The sequence below is a fragment of the Dendrobium catenatum genome, unplaced genomic scaffold (genome assembly GCF_001605985.2).
Source record: "Dendrobium catenatum unplaced genomic scaffold, ASM160598v2 fragScaff_scaffold_552, whole genome shotgun sequence".
NCBI classification, from domain to species: Eukaryota; Viridiplantae; Streptophyta; class Magnoliopsida; order Asparagales; family Orchidaceae; genus Dendrobium; species Dendrobium catenatum.
The window spans coordinates 80598-86498 of record NW_021319014.1 but is presented as its reverse complement, the minus strand read 5'-3'; the positions used below and the strand labels follow the sequence as shown (position 1 = coordinate 86498).

Below are 5901 nucleotides of genomic sequence, written 5' to 3'. Positions count from 1 at the left end.
TCTTCTTCATGCATGAATCTATATTAGTATCTAGTCAAATCAAACTCCCATAAATGCTTGATTGATCAATGCAAAGCTTTCCATGCATGTCAAAATATGACTCTACAACAATTATTTATGGATGATGGTACATACAATCTTTTTTTAATGGATAATAGTACACACGATCTTTGATAACACATATAATTAGATAGGCTGACGACGATATCATTCAACTAACTCTAATACATTGTGAATAAAAGGGTCATGAGCCTTACTGCAATGATAGTTGCAGTGGCAAGGCAAGGTTTGAGTATTCGGGGAAAGTTGAATGTTATAGATGATCGAATAATATATGATTTTAGCTTCATAGTTGTACAAGGATAGCGTAAAAACTATCACAAATCAGTGTCTCGTTTCATTTAATTTTTTTTCCTTCTACCCGTTATTTTATTGAATATGAAGGCATCCTCATCATAATGAGTAACTTGGCTTAATTAGCACCTTTGAATGATTGATCATTAAGCTTCATAGAATAAGATAACTTACAATTGTTGTATTTTACTTCAAATAATAGATTTGTGTAATGAGGATAGTTATGAAGAAGGGAATAAAGCCATTTTGCTCGTCTTTGATCATTTGAGTGTCGTTTGATTGTTTCGAAGCAAAGGTAAAATTTGAGTGAGGCTACAAGTATCAACTTGCAATAAATAACAAAACTTATATCACCTTCAATAAAGTTGCCCAATTTAAAAGATAAATAGTTCCTAAAATTCTCTTAAAAGTAAAATAATTTTTTTAAAAAAAATATTTGTAACACTAATTAATGTTAACAATAAGTGATGAGGTGATGTAAACGTTTGGGACAACTTTTGAACATTATTTTTTCATTGGCTTTGACATTTTTTTTTAATTAGAAGGCTGTTGTAGAAAATAGTAAGAAAGCTATTTCAAAAGAAGCCTAAGAAGAATTATGAACAAAGAGATATGAAAGAAGTTGAGCAAGCATTGACTAATCAATTGATATCTTATTCAAATTAGTTCTAATGGGACTGTTGAGATCTTTGTAAAACCAAGTAAAACAAAATGTATTTAATTTGGGAGATAAGAAAAATAAAAATTAAAGATAGAATTATTAAAATAACTAAACTTTGATAGAGGAATAGGATTTGTAGCCAATTTTTCATTGAAATTTAGGCTTCGTTTGGGACGGCTTTTTTATTGCTTTCTAAAACGAAGTTTTAGTTAAAAAATAAAAAAAATTGTACTAAAACTCCGTTTTAGAAAGCAATAAGAAAGCCGTCCCAAACGAAGCCTTAGACTTCGTTTAAGATAGCTTTCAATTTAAATTTAATTTTTTTTTTACTAAGAAACAACTTAATAAAATAGTAAAAAATCTGACCCAAATGAAATCTTAATGAAATTAGAATTTCCAAGAATTGTCGATGAGGAGGTATCAACTAGGGCAAAAAATGGAACTGTCACATTGCATGTGATCAATGACTAATTTATCATGGATTTCTAGAATCACATACATCATGTTTTAAGCAATGACATAGGTCATCACATTTTGTGCTATTCATTTGAATTTTCAAACCCACATGCATTACACGGCTATAATTGTTGACCTACCATAGTACTTGTTTTAATTTTCATGAATATATATATATATATATATATATATATATATAAAACAATGAAAAAGTCTTATTATTTATTTTAATAAATGTAAACGTTTTTATTTATTTATTTATTTATTGTATGTAGAAACTTAATTACAAGATACACATGAAAAATGATAATAATATTTCACATGCATATATAATTTTTGACTTTGAACTTTAAATAAGGATGAGGATTTTTTTTTTGTAGTAATATAATTATAATTTTTTGCTGTTGTTATATTTCTTGAATGCAATTAGGCAGGTTCTAGTTATCAAATATATGTTTGCTAATGAATAGAATAGAAACAAATTACAAGGAAGAATAAAATAAACACTTCCACTCTAGATACCAAGGCATCACAGTTTTCACCACCCAACATCAAAATCAGATGAATGTTCACTGGCTGTCATTAGTAAGTATTATAAATGCTAAGTTCAAATAACAGAATGAAAATTAAAACATAAAATTTACATACATTTGTGAACTTCTTAGACGTGGGCGGTGCATGTGATATCACCAAATATTGCACATATCACTGTGGGTCAATTTTTTTTCTTTTGTTTCACATTACCAGGGTTAGATCCATCTTAAGCCCGGGGCAATGCTTCCCATCCCACCCCCGGCATGAAAAAGTAAAAAAAAATCTATATTATATGATTCCTTATGTAATTTGTATCCCCTCCATTTATATGTCTATGAAACAATGAAAAGAATTTTTTATTTATTATATTACAAGGGTTCTTAGGCAATTACCCCACTATAAATGTTTTAAAATACAATGGTCTTTAGGCAATTGCCCCAACATAATTAAATATATTGTGTAGAGATGTTATTGTTAGGGAACGATGAACCAAATACAAAGTGAAAAAGTAAGAGAGATAGCATCGACATATCTACGAAGCGTACAACGATCAAGGATATAAATAAATAGTGGTCAAGAGGCAGCGTCGTCAGAACAAATTTTGGTTGTTAGTAATTTTATGGAAAAAATTCTCTTTACTTTTACTTATAAGTTTGCCCTCGCACACCCCCTCCACCCCAACACACACAAATTAAGACTGTTTCTGCCCCTGCGCATTACTTATACCTTCTGTAAATTATCCTAAAATTAAAATAATGTAATTTAGTTATATTTATATTTTAAATCATATTAAAAGCTCTAATAATACTTTAATTAAGAGGCTAACTTGGAATAAAATTTTGTGTGATATATCTTCAAATATCTATATTAACTTCACACGATTTGTAGCATCACTGAAGAGCGTTATATAACATAAGAAAATAAAGCAAGCAATGAGTTATAAACATCTCTTATATAATCTAATATTTCATTTAGACTTTGTAATCAAATTCTTATTCATTTTAGGCAAACAATGAAGTTTCAAATCGATGTTAAGAATAAAAAAAGTGTTCAAAAAAACTTATCATTTGATAAAAATAGTTGAAAAAAACAATTTTAAGTCTAAAAAATTTATTGAATTGGGATAATCTAATTATGTTTTAAGAAGCAGGAAAAAAAGTCGTCCTAAACAAATTCTTAATTTCTCTTTAAATGGATTTAACTTTTGAATTTTGATAAGTTTAATATAACTGATTTATAACAAATTAAATAGCAAAATTTTCCTTCAATTAACAAAGAATTAAATAGAATTCAAGAAATTTAAGGGAGACCTATTTCAAGAAATCTAATGTTTTACCTAAGGGTTGTGTTCGTTGAAAGGAGAGACAGTTGGCATCTCCTAAGATAGAGACGGGAATGGCTTACGAGCCTATTCTGTTACCGATCACATGCGGTTAAGGCTACCCGCTTGGGCGGATCTTACCCAATTTTTAAGGACATATGGCTGGTTCTGTCACTCTGCTAGGGTTTCCCCTCCATGGCGATTTTATGTGAGCGCTCTTCTCTCCGGTCATGAAAGTGGTTTTCCGCTCATTTTTGCGCTTTTTTTTTGTTCTATCTCTCTGATTTTCCGTGTTTTTGCTTTTTTTATGGCTGGTTCTCGTTTGGTTGATCGTGGTTTTCTTGAGAGCAAATCTTTTACGTCTTTCCGTGAGGTGCTTTCCGGTAACCATTCCCCTTTCCCTGATTTGAAATTCTCTTCCCATCGAGGGATGCCTTCTCTGTGGATTTATGATGCTTAGATACATGCACTTGCTCAATCGTTTGATTTTGGTTTGGTTGGAAAATTTCCATCTCAACGCCTGTCCCTTGATGTTATTTGTAAGTTCTTTTTTAATCTTAAGTTGAACGGTGAAGTCTCTATTACTGTGCTTAATTCGAAGAATGTTCTCATCAAACTTGGGAATGATTTGGATTATTGATACATCTTTGCACATCATTCATATTTCATTAACAATTGTTACATGTGTTTAATCAAATAGACTCATTCGTTTGATGTGAATATGGAATCTTTTATTATTCCCATCTGTTTGTCTTTCCCGAATTTGCAACCTCACTTATTCTCCCCGAGAATCCTTCAGGGGCTTGGCTCCATTTTGGGCTGACCTCTTAAAATTGATCATGCTACTGTTGTTTGTTCTGGACCCTCTGTTGCTCGTGTGTTAGCCAAATTAGATGTTTCTAAAAAGTTTCTGAATAATGTATGAATTGGGCTGGAAAATCTAGGTATGTCCGGTCTGTTAACTTTCAGGCTGTTCCTTTTTACTGTGATCATTGTATCTCTTTAGGTCATTCCAAAGCGGAATGTTCTTCCCTGAACCCAAAATTGGCCAAAGCTTCTTCTTCTCGTTTGGTTAATGCTTATGTTCCAATTGATAATGTTGTTCCAATTTCAGGGGTGAACCCTGGGGGCTATCGATCATGTGGGTGTTGCGGCTGATGTTGGCTCACCCATTAATTGTATTGAGGTTGTGCTGCCTATTTCTCCTGCTCCTGTTGAGGTTTCTGTGAACCCTATTTTTTCGGTGCCTGAGGTGCAGGGTTTGGGTTGTGACGTTGGTAATCTTGAGGTAGATGTTGCTGTTTTGCTTCCTGTTAATGAGCTAGTGTCGAATTCTCTTAAACATTTACCTATTTCGTTGAACAATAAGATTGATGAGGCTAGTTCTGCTGGGTCTAATGTAAAGGATTCTGTGAATAAGATGGCTAGGGTTTTACCTTATATTCAGCTTTCTCGGGCTTGTGCTAGTACTAGTCCTTTGGGTTGTGCTGTTAATGAGTGTCCTGTTTCGTCTGTGGGGGAGGCTGTGTCAGCTCCGTGTCGTTTTAATGCTAATGAGTTGCATAATGTAGCTGTGGAATATTCTGGTGACTTTGGAATGGTCACTTCTTTGGATGTGATGCGAGAGGGACCTAGTGTTGATCCTATGTTACTCCAGTTACGCCTTCTATATCGGGTCATTTTGTTGAGGTCCATCTTAATTTTGTTTCACCTAAGGCTTTGGATGCACATGTGGGTGCCAATTCGGGGGAGGATGTTAGGTCACAACTTGATTGACTACAGTGTTCATTTGATTCATCTTCGGAAGCTAGTGGGGAGGATGAACATGTGGCTGTTTTTCCCGTAAAGAATGATCGTCCTGTGGTTTCAATTTCCTCTCGTGGGAGGGGTAAACGTGGGTGGAAATAATTTGTGGGTTGGTGCTGATGTTCTCGGTTGCCTCTCGATGATGCTTGATTTTTGCATTAGTCAATTTTTACTAGTTGTCGGTTCACTGAAGCCTCGATCTGAGTTTAATGATGGCTATTTGAGCTGTTGGGAATTGATGTGGTTGGGGCTCACTCATCCGTAGTCAAGACTCATGGAAACCTTTGGTGTTGGTTTCTTGCTTGTTTGGGTTGGCTGTGTTCTGTTGACCTCGATTTTGGCTCGAATATACTCGAGCACTTTCAATCGATTTAATCGAACCCCGTCGGGCCCGATTCGAGCTCAAATCGACTCGACTCGAGTTGGATTAGATTCGATTATGTTCGGTTAGATCAGTTTATTTTATTTTGGTTGCGTCGAGTTCGATTCAATTTAAATAGATGTTAATTCTTGAACTTGATTTCATGCAATTGAATTCGTCGAGCTGGCTCGAACCCGAACCGACTCGAATTGACTCAAATTTTGGACTTTTATTTTATCTGGTCTAATTGAATTAGATTGGATTAGCTCAATTTAATCATATCCAAACCTGTTTAACTTTCCAAAAAAATTTGAATTTGTTTCCTTGATCAGAAAATCGCCTCGACGACCACGATCGAGCGAAATCCTCGTCTCGGCCAAGATCGCGCTGATCAGAAGATTTCTGCGA

At 33.9% G+C, this 5901-nt stretch overlaps 1 non-coding gene across 1 annotated transcript; it reads left to right on the top strand.

The window, feature by feature from the left end:
• The first annotated feature begins 3350 nt into the window (after positions 1–3350).
• On the top strand, positions 3351–3478 carry LOC114579616. The gene has a single exon (XR_003700686.1). It is a non-coding gene; the product is annotated as a U6atac minor spliceosomal RNA (small nuclear RNA).
• Positions 3479–5901: the final 2423 nt, after the last annotated feature.